The 20,425-nt window shown below is 36.2% G+C and overlaps 1 protein-coding gene across 1 annotated transcript in view; it reads right to left on the bottom strand.

Moving 5' to 3' along the window:
• Positions 1-20,425, bottom strand: part of FUT9 (fucosyltransferase 9) — a 201,693-nt gene that overhangs the window by 95,823 nt on the left and 85,445 nt on the right. The window contains exon 2 of the mRNA XM_033234651.1: positions 2,081-2,169. The gene's annotated coding sequence lies outside the window, so the exon portion shown is untranslated. The remainder of the gene's footprint in view (positions 1-2,080; positions 2,170-20,425) is intronic.

The following is a 20,425-nucleotide window of genomic DNA, read 5'->3' as shown; positions in this document are numbered from 1 at the left end:
TTACAACAAAACAAGTACACGGAAGCTAATAAAAAGCCCCCAAATTCCAACATGTATTATAGCTTAGAAGTACACATTTGGTATATTTTCTTCTCTATAATTTCTCAAAAACACGGGATTCTATAAAACTCCATTTTAAGTAATAAGTTTAAGGTTTGACTTTTTTTCTCATTGAAATTTTAAAGTCATGCTCCTTTGATGTGGTCTGAAGTTGGCCTTCAAAATTCCTGTTAGGTAACAGAACCAAAGTATTATATCAGTGATCCTCTGGAGTAGAGTTTCCAGTATGGAAGCTACCAGCCACGAGACAGCTGAGCACTTGAAATACAGCTAGCATCATTGAGAAGATGACTATCAATTTAAATTTAAAGGCCGACACTTAATTTAGTTATTGGAACATTTTTAAACATTTGTAGGACAATTTGGGTTTGTGAATCTACTTTTTCAAATGTATATTTTATTAAGTCTAAGTATAGATCAAGTATATTCAACAAAACTTTAGTATCCGAATTGAGATGTTCTGTAAGTACACACTGGATTGCAAGGACTTAGTGTGAAAAAAGAATGCAAAGTGTCTCGTTCTTTTCTTTACATTAGTCCTATGATAAAATAACTATATTTGGAATGTACAGGGCTAAATAAATAAAATATATCATTAAGACTCATTTCACCTGCTTCTTTTTACTTTTTAAAAAGTGTGGCCACAAGAAAAATTTAAATAACATAGGCAGTTCACATTACAGTTTTATTAGATAGCACTGCTATAGAATATGATAATATGTATTAAATCATATTTTGTGTTGCAATGCACTCAGAGCTCTGAAACGGGGATGTTAATAACCTATCCACCACCACCTCCAATTCTCTGACAGCTTTATAGCCTCAGATAGGAGCTTAGCAAAACAAGGGCTGAAGAGAATAGAAACACTTGAGAAAGGATTTTAGGTCTGACGATATTAGGTGTTGTTAAGGAACAGCATCTCCTGATGCCCTAAACATGCCGTAAATTGTAGGGACACTACTGATACCTGATGGGCTCCAGTTCATAGCTTGCTTTCACCCAAGGAAAAGGGACTGGGCTGTTTTATTTCTTTCTCATTGACATGAGTAACACTTATTGCTTCGTAGTATCTCTTAACTCAAAAACAAAGCACAGTATCCCAGAATTGTACTTCCTTCCTTATTTTTTTTTTTTTTTTTTTTTTGAGACGGAGTCTTGCTCTGTCGCCGGGGCTGGAGTGCAGTGGCCGGATCTCAGCTCACTGCAAGCTCCGACTCCCGGGTTCACGCCATTCTCCTGCCTCAGCCTCCCGAGTAGCTGGACTACAGACGCCCGCCACCTCGCCCGGCTAGTTTTTTGTATTTTTTAGTAGAGACGGGGTTTCACAGTGTTCGCCAGGATGGTCTCGATCTCCTGACCTCGTGATCCGCCCGTCTCGGCCTCCCAAAGTGCTGGGATTACAGGCTTGAGCCACCGCGCCCGGCCTCCTTCCTTATTTTTAATAATGTGAAATGAACAGTAAGAGGTTCACATCCATGTAAAGACTACTTTTCTTTTTTTCATTTAACTTATTAAATAAGTTACATATATATGAATGTATATACTCAATATAGTCTTATATTCATATATAAGAATTATTTAGTGGTATAGGCATTATCTACCCCAAATTAAAATCCATTTTCAAAAGATAACTAATATAAAAAGAAAGTAACCTAAATTTAAAATTAGATTGCAAATTATATTGAGAACATAAAATTTTCCATGTCTAATATTTACGGTTTTCTAGAAAACACAAGAGTATAGAAATTTTAACTGTAAGATTTATTTTAAAATGATTAGACATGATTGATATATATCCTACCTACCATGACAGAAAATTATTTTAAACTTTTACTTTGATAGAATGTTAAAACTAAGTTATAGAAGATCTCCTGATAGAAGCTAACCTTCTGAAATTATTCTGTAGCTTGGATGGGTTTTAGTTCATAATTTTCTGAAACAATATAAATCATCTATAAGTTCTAACTGAACAATTTCTCCCACAGTCAAGCTAGATTAAGAAAGTAAATATATACTTACAATATAGAGAACATATCATGGGAAGCACATAGACAGTTGTTATACTACTTCACTGTATTATCAAATCCTTGAGTTATTACATTCTAAACCTGATGAGAAAGAGAAATAAAGAAGTATATTAGTTAAATGCACTGGATGTACTATATATGTAGCTAGATAACCAAAAAAAATCTAAAAGAAATAATGCATGATAAAAACAAAAATCTTTCTGTATTACTGCGTTCTTTGCTGATATCTATTTGTGATTTCTGTTAAATTTTTAAAAAATGTTATTGATGGCCGGGCACAGTGGCTCATGCCTGTAATCCCAGCACTTTGGGAGGCCGAGACAGGTGAATCACTCGAGGTCAGGAGTTCAAGACCAGCCTGGCTAACATGGTGAAACCCTGTCTCTACTAAAAATATAAAAATTATCTGGGCATGGTGGCAGGCACCTGTAATCCCAGCTACTGGGGAGGCTGAGGCAGGAGAATCACTTGAACCTGGGAAATGGAGGTTGCAATGAGTTGAGGTCACACCACTGCACTCCAGCCACAGTGACAGAGCAAGACTCTGTCTCAAAAAAAAAAAAAAGTTATTGAATACCTTAAATAGTTACAATATATAAGGGAAATATCATTAAAAAGAATGAATGATCTAGGTTATAGTTGAAACTCTAAGAAAGTGAGTATAAGGTACCTTCATAATTAAATATATATAAAATTTCTCATTTACAGAATAAATTGTGCCCATGGCACAAAAAACAAACTAACAAAAAACATTGCTAAATCATCTGGATGTATACAACTATCCAAATGCTTATAAAAATAAAGATCAAACAATTCGCTGATTTGCCTAAACATTTGTCATTTTAACGGTGATGTGTGTCAGCCAACATACATGATTAGTACAAACAGAGGTAACCTTTCAAATTGTATTGAATTAAGTACTCTATAATGAATAAGGATTAGATTTAATACAAAGTGTGAAACTGACCCACTGGCATTCACTTACCGCAATCAAGAACAAATATTTTTAAACTATGGAATAACAAAGTATATAAAGGGCAGATTCAGTTTTCTCTTTAAGATAATGCCCCCGCAAGTATGTTATATAAACTTATCCCCTGTCAAAAAATGCATTTTTGCTATAGAACAGACCCAAGGGAATTTGTACACTTAGCACTAACCAAAAATACTTAAGTATCTTGTACTCATTGCATACACCCCTGTGCACACGCTTGCACACACACACAAACACGTTTTGCTCTGATTTTATGTCCCTCAAACACTTGCATTTTTTTCTTTCCTAAAGCAGTCGATTTTAAAACAAAATTCAATCTGATTTCCTTGTGGATTTCCACATAGCCTTGGATTATGCTTGAAAGAAAAATAATTTAATTTTCCACTGAATTTAGTACCTTTTCCCTCTTATACTTTGATATTGGATTCAAACACATTTAAAGATAATACAAATATGAAGAAATTGATCTATCTTGTCTTTAAAAAGTCAACTATCACCTAATTGTTCTTTTTTCAAATGTGTAACAGTTTGTAAATGAATAACTTTGTCTATATTTTGTAACATTTGTTTAGTGTTTTTATGGATGTGTGTGATTGTCATATAATTATCAAAGCATTATTGTAAGGTAAGTTTTAGTTTTCTCATTTTGAAAGGTTCTGATAACTCAGACAACTGGTACATATTAAGAAGCTGGAAGGTATTGTAGCTGTGGGTCAAATCCAAACCTAACTTCAAAATGTCTCCTCTTTCTTACTACAATCTTCACTTGCACATGGCTTCCGGATGTTGTTTGTAGGGCTATTCTGCTTAACTATCTACTTTCAATACTATTAGAGGTCCCAATTAGAAAAAAATAATAAAATGCTTTATAGAGTAAATTAATTTCTTTGTTGAAACTGTGTATAGCTGTCTTAGGACTGTTAAATGAGTAAAACCACAAACATAATTATTGCATATAAAGTGTATTGGTTATAATTCTTCACATAAAAGATCAAAATACTCAATCACTTAATGAAAACTAGAGAAGAGGCATAAACATCCATATAAATTGGCTCCCAAACATCTGATATATATATATATATATATATATATAGTATATATATATATATTTATATATATATATAAAACTATTTGCTGTCACAACATTTGCTTTCGTTGTACCAGTGTTTTCTTGTTTGTGTTTTTGTTTTTACCATCCAACATCTGATTCAATGCTTTCAAAAAGACCTTGGCTGAGAAGTCAGAAAAATCAAACATTTAGAATTATTTCTAGAATGAGAGCAAATAATGAGGGCCAGGAAGTGGCCTGAGTTCTTTTATCTATTTGGTAACTCAGATTTGTGTGTGTGTGTGTGTACGTGTGTTTCCCAAATCACGGTTATAATTTAAAGGCTCAGCATGCTGAATAAATCACACTTAAGTAATTGAGCTACTCTTTTAATTACTTTTGTTGATAATGTTTTATTTGAACTTAGTTTTTATTATCTCTATCTCCCTTTTTCTATTATGTGTAGGGAGAAAATCATTTTCTCCATTCCCTATATTTGTGTCCAAGCCAGTCAAATAATTATAGTGCATTTTTCTCTTTTGCTTTTCTACATATCTTTCTTCCTACAATGGTAAGGCATCTACCTGCCATGGGGTAGAGGTGGGAAAGAGATACTCAATTTCTGTTTTTTAAGGCATTATTTAATGTAGAGTTTAACATCAGTCTTTAGAAAGCCCTTCAGTTTCTTCCTCCATATCAAGACCAGGCTTGATGGGTTAGTCTATTATTTGGATGTTTTGCCAAAACCCAGATGCTTAGTAAGTTAAAGATGAAACATTAAGATGATTCACTAAGTGTTTTTACTTTTCATCTTGATGTTTGTCAACAAACATAAATGAGTGGGTTTGCATGGAATTTTATATAAAGGAGTTTCAAATCATGTAGAAAGAACAGGCCAAGCACAGTTGCTCAGGCCTGTAATCCCAGTACTTTGGGAGGCCCAGGCAAGAGGACCTCGTAAGGGCAGGAGTTTCAGACCAGTTTGACTAACATAATTAGACCCTGTTTCTACCAAAAAAAAAAAAAAGTTTAAAAACAAACTAGGCAGGCATATTTGGGCACACCTGTAGTCTCAGCTATTCAGGAAGCTGATGTGGGAAGATTGCTTGAGTCCAGGAGTTTGAGGTGATAGACTATCATGCCACTGCACTCCAGCCTTGGCGATAGAATGAGACCCTTAAGAAAAGCACAATAGGAAAAAAGCCCTCAGGCATTCTTTTGAGGAATGCAAGAATAGATGGAGAGAAAGAGTGCAGTGGTAGAGAAAAGAGGCTGCCACAGCTCTTGTCTGTTCTTCCCAGCTTCTCGAGGTCAATCCTCTAGGGGATGTATCTTTCGAAATTCTTAATTACATTGACGGGATGCTCAGGGTTTTTGCTTTCAAGTTTTGGAGGACATTACTGTGCTGAGTAATCCCAAGTCACCATGCGGATCCCAAGTAGTAGTCAAGGAGGCCCTGTGGCATGACAGACTCACTTTGCAATCCCAAGTTTACTTTGGCTATCATGCAATATGGATAATAAGTTGAGGGGAATAAATGGGCCTTCTATGAGCAAAATGGCTCAGCCAAGAAGGTTTATGAGGTTCGCAGCTTTAACCACGTGTCAGAAGAGAACAGTAGTAGAGACTCTGAGGAATCTGAGCATCAAGATCAAGGGCAGGCTGAATTAGCAAGGCCATTAGAAGAGACAGAGCTCAGAAAGAACTGACTGTGACAGGTGTATTTTATGGAATACAGTGGATGCATATTTTGCCTTCAGATGCTGGAGAAAATAAATTATGACTGTTTTGATTTAAACTAGAGGTTAGCAAAGTTATGCACTAGAGATCTATATGGTAAACATTTTAGGCATTGCAGGCCAGGAGACAAAGTCAAAGATGTCCTATAGGTACCCGTATATTATACAATTTATGTTTCATCTGCTCCACTCTGCTTTTGTAATATGAGTGGGACTGGAAAGGCCCACTGAAGAGAAGCAGTCAGAAAAGGAAGGTTTCATGAAGGAGGTCATGTTTGAGTTGAAGACAATGACTCACCCTTATATTCAAGATCTAGCATTACAAGGAGAGTAGACACAAAGTGCAAAGGCCCAGGACAGTAACAAGCACTGCATGTTCAAACAAAAAAGAAAAACACCCCAGTATACCTGTAGCTATAGTTACCCAGGACACTATGGGTGGGGTGGGTGTGAGGGGAAGGGTAAGACAGCCAGGCAGCAGCAGGTCTTGATGGGCCTCAAAGGCCATTGTAAAGAGTTTAGACTTTATAGTGCAATGGATACAAGAGGGTTTTGGCTGGGGACTAGCATGATCTGAATACAATTTTAAATGATCAGTTCAGCTGTCCTGTTGACAATAGAGGCGCAAGCCTGGAAGCAGTAGCCAGTTCAAAGGCGATTACTGTCCTTGAGTTGAGAGACAATGTTGGTTGTTAGGTTTGGTGGAAATAAGTGTTTGGATTTGGAATACATTTGATATATTTGAATAAAGTATTAAATCCAATTCATTAGTATGGTCATTTCACAAACACAAATGCATCGTTGAGTCATCATTTTTGAATCACTGTTGAGTAATTTTTTTTTGTAGAGAAAGGTCAGTTTAAATAATAAAAATTAGATCTTTATTCAAGATACTTTAGTAAATTTGGGGGAAAATTCACCAAAGGTAAAAAATATGGAGACACACTAGTTTTATATAATTGTTTTCAGTTGCTGTTGAATTAGAGATAGTGCAAATGATTAAGAAAAACACTACACAATCTATAAATATAAAAGAACAAGGAAATGGTCAAATGGAGCATTATTTATTTAAAAAGAAGCTTCAGAGAACTCTGAAAGATGTTGTTAGAAATACCTCAGATATATTGAAAACTTAATTCCAATAATAGGAGCAAACTTCTTAATTCAGCTGACCAGATGAGATTAAAGGACATTGAATTTTGAAAAATAATGACAAGTACTATGTGCTGTTTATAATAAGTGAGCGTTGCTGCCAAGAGAGGTCATGAAGCCAAATCCTGTGACTGTACTTTAAGTAGAATTTTATGACTTCAAAATTTTATGACTGAGTCTTTAAGCTTTTTTTAATTCAACATACATTTTCTAAATGTCTTCTATGTAACAGAGAGTTGTCAGGGGTTATGGCCATAAGCGTTCCTAAGACACTCTCTCTGCCCTTGAAATCTTCACAGTCTAGAAGCGGAAGGGGAAAAACAGAAATGAACTGTGTGTGTACAAAAGAACTGTATGTGTGTATCTGGCTTCGGGTACACATGTAGTAGCATTCTATTTTACAAGGTGGAAGCTTAATAGAAAATAGGCTATGCAAAGTGAATGCAGAATAATGACAAGACACTGCAGCATGAATAAAGAGAAGCATAGCAAGGATAATATCATTTTGGGACTAAAAAGTAATATGGTCTCTGTGGAACAGAGTGTAATGGTAAAGAGTGTAATGGAAGACATGCACAAAGCAGTAGAGGTGAGTTGGAGAGCCCCCGCGTCATGCTGAGAGCTTGATTCTCATTAACACTAATAATAATAACACCTGTTCACTATATACAGGCTCAATTTTAAGAGTCTATACATATATGTTCTCATTCAGTCTTGTCAATGAGTTTATGAAGTAGTACTATTCCAGTTTTAGAGATGAGAAATATGATGCACAGAAAGGTTAAGCAATTTGTCCAAGTTCATTCAACTTGTAAGTGGTACAGCTGGACTGGAACCCAGACAGATTGATTCCAGAGTCCCATTCTTGATGTGATATGTCTGCCTCTTCCATACAGCATGGGATGATTTAGCTCTAAAGAATTCCTTTTTCATAAATGTACATGGAAAAGAAAATTTTCCTGCTCACAGTCCAAAAAACGTTGGTTGGCTGTTTATATTAGGTAGAAATATGAATAAGAATCCTAGACTGAAAAAAACAAAGCCAAGTGAGAATGAACGAGAAGAAGAGAAGGAAATAACGAACATTTCTTAAGCATTTTATTGTGGAACAAATTTAGGGCTAGATGATTTAAAGGTCATCTCCCAGGTCCATATCTTTGCAGCATATGACCAAAGAAAAAGAAAAAAGAATGGCCATGAGAGACATGCATGATTTGTACTTGCTTCTACAGCTCTTGTTTATTTTCTTTATCTGAAATCTTTCAAAGGTTGTGCTTTCTTCTTATTCCTTCTCTCTCACTTAGCCAGCTTGAATGATCTGTTTTGACTCTATAGTTAAAGGGAATAGGATGTAGATCCTCGTGAGTTGAATAGGGTTGGATGTTCTGTAGAAGGCTAGCCTTGAATGATATAGCCTGTTCTATGTGTGGAGTTGTTGCAGGCGACAGAATTAGTAACACTTAGGACCACTGACAAACATCAGTGTCTTAAGAACTTAAAATACACTAATGCTTGGCATACAGATTAGTAATTATCATAACAGATGTTTGAAATAGATTTGTCCAAATTTATACATATATTTTATCAATAGAAATATTTTCAACACATATTTTGAGGAAGGGAAAGCTGCTTTGTTCTTTTAAAACTTGCACACTTCCAGAAAAATTCTTGAGCTTCTTCCCCTGAGCTTTAAGCAGCACTAGAAACCTCATTGTACATTCTTCCTAAAGTATCTATTTTATTCAAAGATTGGAGAAAATGAAATTTATTCTGGCCGGGCGCGGTGGCTCAAGCCTGTAATCCCAGCACTTTGGGAGGCCGAGACGGGCGGATCACGAGGTCAGGAGATCGAGACCATCCTGGCTAACACGGTGAAACCCCGTCTCTACTAAAAATACAAAATCTAGCCGGGCGAGGTGGCAGGCGCCTGTAGTCCCAGCTACTCGGGAGGCTGAGGCAGGAGAATGGTGTGAACCCGGGAGGCGGAGCTTGCAGTGAGCTGAGATCCGGCCACTGCACTCCAGTCCCGGTGACAGAGCGAGACTCCGCCTCAAAAAAAAAAAAAAAAAAAAAGAAATTTATTCTAAAATAGAGAGACAGTATATAATAAATAAAATGCAGAATGTACATATATTTTTAAAGACTTATTTAATCAAAACACTTATGGAATCCCTATTATGATAGGTGCTGCTGTGGTTGTTGGGAATAAGGCTGTTGTTCCTACATATTTATGATTGTCTCATGCTAGGTGGTATGAAAATAAAATATGCAAGTTTTAAGACATGTATGAATAATTTTTTATGGAATACAGTGGATGCATATTTTGCCTTCAGATGCTGGAGAAAATAAATTATGACTGTTTTGATTTAAACTAGAGGTTAGCAAAGTTATGCACTAGAGATCTATATGGTAAACATTTTAGGCATTGCAGGCCAGGAGACAAAGTCAAAGATGTCCTATAGGTACCCGTATATTATACAATTTATGTTTCATCTGCTCCACTCTGCTTTTGTAATATGAAGGCAGACATAAATAATGTACTATAGTTTACAAAATTCTGGTTTGGACCAAAATGAATTTTTTTATTTTTTTAATTTCACTGAGACATACGTCTGAAAAATGGTTTGATACTTTGTGTCTTTCAATCAAATCAATCAAATTTAAGCATTCCATCTCTTCATTTCTCTAGCTGTAATGGGGTCTTGGAATAATTAAACCAATGAAAGATAAGCCCTGACTTTTCTTGTAACAGGCCTGAGAGAGACAAATCAATCAGTAGCCTGGGAGCTTCTGATGGATAGAATAAGGTTTGGGCTGAGTTCTAGGTGTTGCTCCCAAAGACTGCAATGCACTTCATACTTATTCAGATGGTGTTTTAATTCCTTATCTTACATGTTAAAATCCTCCTAGGAAGAAGGATCTGAAGATAGGAGATAAGAGGTAAACTCAGGCAAAGATTGTATGACACTCGTCTATCATCAGTCACATCCATCAAAAAGGACATGTCTCTTGGAACCGGGATTGGGAAAGTAGACCAGGGACAGACAGTTGATGACACTTCTTACTTCTTTACTATTTTTTGTGTATGGCAATAACAAGAAAAAATTGAATACTTCCTTTTAAAAGCACATGTTTTTAAGAGTGTTAAAGGAGGTCAAGATAAGATAAAGCAGGGTTTTGATACGCTGTTGCTCTTCTCCCAACAACCCTCCCTCCCCATTCTTCTGACAAAAATTGGGGAAGCATTAAGAAGATGGAAGGAAGGAAGGAAGGAAGAAGGAAGGAAGGAAGGAAGGAAGGAAGAAAAGTGATGTTTTGTCTTGGGCTCACTCTCATTGACGTAGCTCCATACATCCTGCCTGCTGTCTTCAGTCAGGCTCCCGGAACTCCAGAACTCTAGGGGTAGTAAGAGGCAGTTCAGGCTTTCTCTCTTTCCTGACCCCTGTATGACTTCTATGAAAAGCTGACATTCATTGAACAAGTTATCCCAGTGTACTACAAAGCCTAGAGATAACTAGTGTTGGAAAGGTTAGGATCCACTGGTTTGTTCTCTTTAACATTGGGTTCTTAAAATTTAACAGGCATAAGAGTCATCTAATGACTTATTAGAAACACATATTTATGAAGTATATTTCCAGAGATGCTGATAATAGGTATGGGTAAGATCCTGGATTTCCATATCTAACAATTTCCCTAGTTTTTAGAAGAATTTGTTGCAGATGTTTGGGGATCATGCTGTGAAAAATAACAGATCAGCTCCAGAGTGTTCAAAACAACTGAATAAAAAAAGACTACAGAAACTTATCATTATTTAAATAACTATTAAAACTTTTCTTGAGTATAAATTAACTGCATGAAAAATAATTCTATCACTATAAATTTTAATTAGAAAACTTAAGACACAGCTTTTCATCTAGACCAAAGACTCTTGGGAAATCAATAATCAAATGATAAAATTTAGCATAGTATGTTTTTTGTAATCAACAAAGAAGACATACTATTCCTAGCAAAAATATTAAATGGATATTTTACACAATGGCTATTTAATTTAGAATAATATGATTTTTATTTGTAAAGGAGTGCTTACACTGATGAGGGATTTTTAAAATCAGAATTGCTTGTTAAATTCTCCTCAAACAATGAATGTTTTGGGAAAGGAAAACAGTCCACTCCAATTTTAACTGTAATTTTTATATTAAATACAATAGTTTGAGATATGTGTTAATAGTACATGGTTTACAAATAAACTGAGTTATTAAAAAATGAAATATGTTATATTGTTCAGAACATAGGGCAATTTACCACAAAGCAGTACTCTGACTCACGGCATACAAAGAAATGTATTTTGTTTTAAAACAGATTTATCTCCTTTTGAATCATCTTAAAACTTGAATTTCAGGATTTTAATAGCCTAAATAAAAGAACCACATTCTTCTGAACTTATTCCTTCCAGGCGTGAGCATTCCACCACTATGAATAAATTTGACTCTAAGTAAGCAGGAAGAACCCAGATTGCCTGCTATGAAGCCCTGAGATGACTCTTTATCTTTGTTCTTAGTTGTTCTTCTAATACACCCTTACAATGTATTTTGGAAAAAATAAAATCTGTACCTGCCAAAAAATCTGTGCCCACTATATTTTGCGTAGAAAATTATACAAAATAATTTACACTTGCGTGGCCAGGCACGGTGGCTCCTGCCTGTAATACTAGCACTGTGGGAAGCCAAGGCAGGTGGATCATGAGGTCAGGAATTCAAGATCATCCTGGGCAAGATGGTGAAACCCCCATCTCTAAGAAAAATACAAAAAATGTGCCAGAAGTGATGGCGGGCGCCTGTAGTCCCAGCTACTCGGGAGGCTGAGGCAGGAGAATGGCGTGAACCCTGGAGGTGGAGCTTGCAGTGAGCCAAGATTGCGCCACTGCACTCCAGCCTGGGCGACAGAGCAAAACTCCATCTCAAACAAACAAACAAAAACAAAACAAACAAAAAATAATGTACACTTGAGTAGTTTTCTACTGTCAACATTTTTCATCCATGTCCTTAATATATTTTATAGCTGTCCTTCATATATGGACCACGCATGGCAAATATGCAGATCTAAATTCATCTTAACATTGGAAAATTAAAATAAAGTATGAAGCCATTTTTCATACAGTTGGGTCAAATAATATTAAAATATTTACTATAAAAGTGAAAACATTACTAAAGGAAAAGGAAATAAAATACACAACCTAAATTTTCTGCTTAAGTATCCTTTTCATTTCAGAGCTAATCTACTCTGGCAAATGGGTAGAGAAATATAACCTTGGCGTTGAGTTTACTGAAGGTGGAGGGTTGAAAGCTCTAGATAGAAAGCAGGTACTAGGAATGCTCTCCCCTTAACAGTGTGTACATTATTTAATACATTTGTGTTATAACATTCTTCTTTAGAAAGGCAGTGTTATTCTGACTTTTATGTAAATTGATTTAATCAGATGATGTGGTTGTCCTTCTAAACACCTAGCTGAGATTAGCCCCCCGTTGTGCATTGAATTATGGCACCCCTAAAAGACATATTGAAGTCTTAACTCCTGGTACCTGTGAATGGGACCTTATTTGGAAATACATCATTTGCAGATGCAATCAAGTTAAGATGGATCCCCCAATTAACTTTATTATAGCAGTTATTTTACAACATATATGTATATCAAAACCATGCTGTATATCTTAAATATATACAATTTTCATCCATCAAATATACTTCAATAAAGAAAAGATGGAAAAAAAAAGATGAAAATCACACTGGAGAGAGTTAGGCCCTAAATCCAATTACTGGTGATATGAGTGAGGCTGGGAGATACAGAGACTCACAGAAAGAAGTCTATTGAAGAAGAAGCAGATATTGAAGTTATGCTGCCACAAACCAAGAAACTTGCTAGCAACCACCAGAAGATAGAGGGAACAAGAAAGGATTCTTTATGGAGCCATTGGAGAGAGGCTGGCACTATTGACACCTTCAGTTTGGACTTCTAGCCTCCAGAATTGTGAAAGAATAAATGTCTGTTCTTTGAAGCCACCTAGTTTGTGGTTATTTATTATGGCAGCCCTAGGAAACTAATATACTCCTCACAGATTTAATTTTAATTTAGGTAAGGAGGGTAGTTGAGGTAATGGTGGGATGCTGTAGTGTTGAGTTCTTGAATATAAAGAAGGCAGAATAAGAATTCTATTCACCTGAGAGATAGAAATTGAGGGCAAAGAAGAAGAAGGAAAGTGTCTAGAAAATACATATGCATACACACACCCTGTGGTCATTAGATAACTAAGCCAACTATGTGTATGTGTTTGTGTGTGTGTGTATTTGCCCTGACTGAACTTAAAATCATCTTAAATAATGCTGTTGCATGACAGTGTTGTTGAAATATTCACTGGTCTCCTCCCCTACTCCCTATTCAAGCATTTGGCCATTCCTTATTTGTGGGGAAAAGAAAGAGAGATCAGCCTGTTACTGTGTCTATATAGAAAGAAGTAGACATAAGAGACTCCATTTGGTTCTGTATTTGAGATGCTGTTAATCTGTGACCCTACCCCCAACCTTGTCCTTGCAAGAGACATCTGCTGTGGTGACTCAAGGCTTAAGGATATTGGGCTGTGCAGGATGTGTCTTTGTTAAACAAGTACCTGAAGGCAGCTTGCTGGTTTCGGTGTAAAACCCATTGTGTGCTTTGTTTACTGAGCAAGGAGAAAACCGCCTTTAGGAATAAGGTGGGACTTGCTGAAGCAATGCTGCTAAAAGGTTTAAGGAGAGTTTGCATATGCATCTCAAGGCACAGCATTTTCCTTTAAACTTATTCACACAGGGATTTTTGTTCATATGTCTTACTGCTGATTTCCTCTCTACAATGATCCTATTGTCTAGCCACTCCCTTTTGTTTAAGACGGTAAAGATAATTATCAATAAATACTAAGGGAACTCAGAGACTGGTGCCGGCGTGGGTCCTCTATATGCTGAGCACCGGTCCCCTGGGCCCCGCTTTTCTTTCTCTATACTTTGTCTCTGTGTCTTATTTCTTTTCTCAAGTCTCTCGTTCCACCTAACGAGAAACACCCACAGGTGTGGAGGGGCAGGCCACCCCTTCATTTATTCACTTAGCTGATGTTGAAGGCCTGAAAGTCTATTTCTGACTGTTATTTTCCAATAGCCCAAGGCCAAGGAAGTCTGGACCTGCCTCCTCCTCTCTTGGTTTTGTACAATCTGTTTTAGTCACTCCAGCCTTCTGTCAGCTCTTCAAAGTGCTCTCCTGTTTCCATATGTAATGTCTATTAGCATAGCATGTCACACATTCCAGTGTAGCATGATGCATGAGAGGAACTAAGTTTAAACTATTCTCTCTGGTATAATGGGAAGCTGTTTTCTTTTCAAATTTGGTATACAGGGGGAAAACACACTTTCTACATGATATTTGATGTGGGTATCAAACTCAACTACATCTAGAGCTTAAGATTTTTCAACCTGAAAAAGGATTAAAAAAAGAAAATTAAGGGGCTTGAACTTCAAATCCAACGAATCATATGTGATTATAAGTAAAGTTACAGGCTTAAGGCTGTTTACATGTGGGGAAAAGAAAGAGAGAGCAGACTACTGTTACTGTGTCTATATAGAAAGAAGTAGACGTAAGAGGCTCCATTTTGTTGTGTATTTGAGATGCTGTTAATCTGTGACCCTACCCCCAACCTTGTCCTTGCAAGAGACCTGTGCTGTGGTGACTCAAGGTTTAAAGGATTTTGGGCTGTGCAGGGTGTGGTTTGTTAAACAAGTGCCTGAAGGCAGTATGCTTGTGAAAAGTCATCACCATTCTCTTAATCTCAAGTATCCAGGGACACATACACTGCCAAAGGTCGCAGGGACCTCTGCCTAGGAAAGCTAGGTATTGTCCAAGGTTTCTCCCCATGTGATAGTCTGAAATATGGCCTCATGGGAAAGGAAAGACCTGATCGTCCCCCAGCCTGACACCTGTGAAGGGTCTGTGCTGAGAAGGACTAGTATAAGAGGAAAGAAGGCCTCTTGGCAGTTGAAATAGAGAAAAGCATCTGTCTCCTGCCTGTCCCTGGGCAATGGAACATCTCGGTGTAAAACCCAATTGTATGTTCTATTTACTAAGAAAGGAGAAAACCGCCTTAGGGCTAAAGGTGGGACATGCTGCTCTTTATGCACAAAAAGGTTTATGGAGATATTTGCATATGCATATCAAGGCACAGCACTTTTCCTTAAACTTATTCATGTCACAGAGATCTTTATTCATATGTCTTACTGCTGACCTTCTCCCTACGATGATCCTATTATCCTACCACTTCCCTTTTTCTAAGATTGTAAAGATAATGATCAATAAATACTGAGGGAACTCAGAGATCGTGCCGGCGTGGGTCCTCTGTATGCTGAGAGCCAGTCCCCTGGACCCACTTTTTCTTTCTCTATACTTTGTCTCTTTGTCTCATTTCTTTTCTCAAGTCTCTCGTTCCACCTAACAAGAAACGCCCACAGGTGTGGAGGGGCAGGCCACCCCTTCATTTACACATATAACTCTAAGATAAGATGACTGTATTGTAGCAAAATATGTCTCAAAAGTGAACTCACAGCCCATTTGGGTCAGCTTTCAGAGAAAAAATTTATAACACCTCTTAGAGAAGGACCTGACATGAAAATTTATTGACCAAAAAAATTCAAGGCAATTACAGATCCAGGGATTCAAATAAAAGGAAAGGGAAGTAAGAATTAGAAAATTATCTCAGTAAAAAACAAAACATAATTATTATTTTTAATTAATGGCAATGACCTAATAATCTTTTTTTTAAAACTCAGGTAAATTTAGTGCTGTATTTATATGTAAAATTTCTGATATATTGTTCTTACTTGTCATTGTAATAAATATGTTTATAATATATGCCATCTTTTGAATGCCTACATTTACATATGAACATTTACATTAGCACACATAATTTTTAAGAAATAAACAACGATCTCTGTAAGAACATTGTTACCTATTTCTATATAAAGATGTGATATTAGAAAGCTTTTATCTGCATACAATTGTCATGACAAATCTGGAAAGTTTTACTGTTTTATTGAAATACCCACTGATTATTTTATGAGACTTTATACACATATTTTTACACACACGGACACACACATGCATACATATCCACACATGATATCAAATGAACTAAAGTAACTATTAAATATATCTTCATATATAAACATTTTCTAATCATCATAGGATAAAATGATATAAATTCCTGGTGACACTGACCAGGTAGAAAAGGAGAATGTGAGCCTGTGCAACATAGCAAGACCTTGTCTCTAGTAAAAAAAAAAAAAAAAAAAAAAAAATACCTGGGCGTGGTGGTGCATGTGGTGCATGCCTATCATTCCAGCTGCTCAGGAGGCTGAAGTAGGAGGATAGCTGGAGCCCAGGAGGTCAAGGTTGCAGTGAGCCGTGATTGCGCCACTGCACTCCAGCCTGGGCAACAGAATGAAATCTTGTCTCCAGAATTAGAGTATGTAAAAGAGTGAAGATTTCCCCATCTCCTCAAGGAGGAAACTTGTGGTCTCCTTAATGAAATAATTTAACATGTAATAAAATGTACATTTTTATGTTCTTTTTTTTTTTTTCCCACAAAGTTTCACTCCTGTTGCCCAGGCTGGAGTGCAGTAGTGCCATCTTGGCTCACTGCAACCTTCACCTCCTGGGTTCAAGTGATTCTCCTGCCTCAGCCTCCTGAGTAGCTGGGATTACAGGCACCTCCCCAACACACCCAGTTAATATTTTGTATTTTCAGTAGAGATGGGGTTTCATCATGTTGGCCAAGCTGGTCTTGAACTCCTGGCCTCAGGAGGTCCACCCGCCCTGGCGTCCCAAAGTACTGGGATTATGGGCATGAGCCACTGTGCCTGGCCTATTTTTATGTTCTTAATATTTTTTTCCCTAAAACATTATTCTTGAAGATATTTTAGTAAAACAAGGCACCCACACAAACAAGCCCACACATATATATTTGCATGAACTGAAAAAGATTACTTAGGCATTTTAAATTTAGAATTCTTTGTAGAATTAAGAACACTTAGGTTAAAAATATTAAGTAGTAATTACATAATCAGATATGAAGTATTTAGTTTTGTTTAATAATTCACACTTGATTACACATGTATGCAATAGTACTAAGCAGAAATCCCGATTCCATCTTTACTCCTGATGCCTCCTAAACTTCCATTTTCATTCAAACACTAAGTCCTAATTCTAACTTTTAATGTGTCTTTCCCCTCCTTTTAATCCATTGTCACAGCCAAGAGTATCTGCACATATATTAGGGAAATTACAGATTTTACACCTGGTGTGTTGTCACAAATGATAACTTTCTAAAACATGTCTAAACTCAGGTTTAACTCAACCCATTCCAGAGGTCAAACTGTTCAGTAGTAGGTCACTACCTGACAACCTCACATGGAAAAGAAAGGCGTTTCTTCAAATTCTAACCCGCATCTTTACTTCTTGGCTAATCGATCATCACTCCTCACCATACCTCAGTCATACAGCTCTGTTCTCCACTTCCCATAATTGTAAATTTCTTTAGCTATTTCCAGGACTCTTGCCCATATTTTGGCTTTTGTTTAGTACCTCCATTAAAACTTGTGAAATTCTGCTAATCATCTAAGATATAAGTGAAATCTTTCTCACTTTATAAAGTTTCATCTTTAAATCCTCTGTACTCCCACAGATAATTTCATATTGATATGAAAGTATTTCCTTTACTTAACCTTGTACTATAATGAATGAATTCTCAAGTTTGTTTTCTCATTAGATTATGAGTTTTTTGAGGACATTGACTATTTTATTTACATTGTACCCTTGGAGCCTAGAACAGCATTTTAAACATTATATATATCTGTGTGTGTGTGTGTGTGTGTGTGTGTGTGTCTGTGTGTGTGCCTGTGTTAAATTCAAAGTAATAATTCATTTGAAGACACTTTTTGATAATTTTAAGAAATGGTGTGAAATGAGAATCACGGTCAACCTCTAGTGTGACCATTGCTATTACAAATGTTCCTTCTGATTTCCCTTGGGAATGTTATTTTCCATGTAATTCTAAATGAATAAGATGAGTAAGAAGAGCATTACTTTTTCTCCTTTGGTATTGGATCACAAATAAATCGAATCAATTCTCACCCAACGTTAGCATTTGCAAAATGAACTAATAAATACAAGGAGATTCATTGCCATTCCATTGACCTTTTTGTTGCAGATTGCATAAAAATCTCAAGGGCTAGCCTAAAGTTCAATTAATAAAGATTGCGCATAATGTACAAGGTTATTTTGTTCTCCACACATTGAGTTTTTCAGACTGTGGTAGAAACTAATTACTCAACCTCTGTACAGGAACACTGGGTATTTTATCAATGAATATCTCCTTATAGAAATTTGGCTTTGGAAAAAAATTGATGAGTGTCTGGCCGTCAAAGGGCAGGCATAAAATGATGACATTTTATATTCTAAATACACTAATAAATGTATTACTATCAGGCAAGCAGCAGAAAGTCTGAAGTGAATCTTATATACAAGAGTGCATAAATATTCAGGAACACTGTGATTTTGTGGCATTTTATCATTTTCATATAATGTTAAAGGAGACACTCCAAGTATGAGGTCTATGAATGGAAACATTGGCAACTATTTTTTCTGAAGTGTTAATGAGATACTGTTTCTGACCTTTTAAAAAGAAATATAAAAGGTGACATATAAAGGAGGAAAACAGAAATAATTATAATAGCATGTACAGTTTTAGCTTAAGAAGGATAAAATTATCTTTCCGTTATAAAACCAAGTCACACATTCCATATGTGCATAAAGCTAAAATAGTAAGAGTGTTGTAAGTGAGGCCCAGAGAAATGAACTGGCTCCTCTATTTTCTCCCAAATTGTTGTGAGTCATCTTTAGTGATTTGCTTCCTAGAATAAGTCCAGAGAAAATTGTGAACTTTATACAGATTTTCACATCCTAAGGTAAAATATGAGACTCCTATTATTTACTCAACTGCTTGACAAATATTTATTAAGGACTACACATAAGGTTCTGATAATAGAGAGATAATAGCCTCTCTCCTATTATCAGGAGGCATAGATTAATTCTCCAAGCTCTTCACAGTACTTGAGAAGACAGATGCAAAAGAAAATTAGGGTACCTTGTGGTAAAGACCATGACAGAGACATGCACAAAATTTTATGAGAGCACAGAAGAGGTGTATACAACAGTATCTCAGGGAAAAGTTACAATAACAGACTGTACCATACCTCATCTAAATCCCCTGGATTTCAACAGCACATTTGAAATTTCCTAAGATTTCCTGGTGGATAGGATGAGTAAATGTGGGTTGAACAGTTAAGTAGCTCACTGAATCTGTAGTTGATAGATCTTTCCTACCAAACATTAATCTGGCTCACTGTAAAACTGCAGGAGGTCTCTGGCATCTCTTATTCTTAAAGTAATTTTTAATGAACTATTTGATGACACATAAGACATATTGTATACATTTGGGAATGACTCTAACTGGGAGTTCTGACTGCTGTGCTATGTAATTTCCAAAGAGCTTCACAGGCTAGAACAGTGGTTGAAACTGACACTGGAATTTAATGGTAAAAACATAGAGTTAAATTTAAAAGTCCACTACAGCAATAGAATTATAAAAGGAGCTAGCTATAGTCTTTTGAGTGAAAAGAATCTAGAGTTTTAGCTAAATGAAAGATCACTGTGGATCGTGAGTGATTAAAGAAATGTTGCCTGGAACATTAATTGAATCTTAAACTATAACAATAACTCTATATTTGAGTTTGGGGAAATCAGGCAATAGTTTGACTTTTTCCAAAATCAAGAACGTTGAGTATCATAGGAGGGAGATCCAGAAGTTATATGTTTTGAAAATCATGCTTTATAAAAAGTAGTTGACGCAACTGGAGGTGTTTAGGAAAAGAGAAGATCTAAGAAGCAACTAAGATAACCATTCATTCCATCCATTTATTCAATCTGCAATTCTTATTTTTTTCTTTGTTTTCTTTTTTTAAGTGTCAGTATGTTAGACACATGCTGGGAATAGGCAATAACTTAGACAAATAGCCTGCCCCTAGGATCCTCTACTTCAAGTGCAGAGTTCTTAACCTGGGGCCTATTGGTTCGGGTAGGAGCAGGGGTGGCATGGTATTTTGAAGATCTGTGCTCCTCTGGAAATTGTATGCATAATTTTTTGTAGCTTTGTCTTTTTATATGAAGGTGACTTTCTTAAAATAAATGGTGATTTAAAAATATTTAAGAAGGACTTATCTAGTAGAAAAATTATATATATTCACAGACACATAATGATAAAATACAAAATGAAT

This window comes from Trachypithecus francoisi, unplaced genomic scaffold, assembly GCF_009764315.1.
Source record: "Trachypithecus francoisi isolate TF-2019V2 unplaced genomic scaffold, Tfra_2.0 Lachesis_group15, whole genome shotgun sequence".
Taxonomy (NCBI): domain Eukaryota; kingdom Metazoa; phylum Chordata; class Mammalia; order Primates; family Cercopithecidae; genus Trachypithecus; species Trachypithecus francoisi.
The sequence above is the reverse complement of the archived record's forward strand: the minus strand, read 5'-3'. Positions and strand labels throughout refer to the sequence as shown.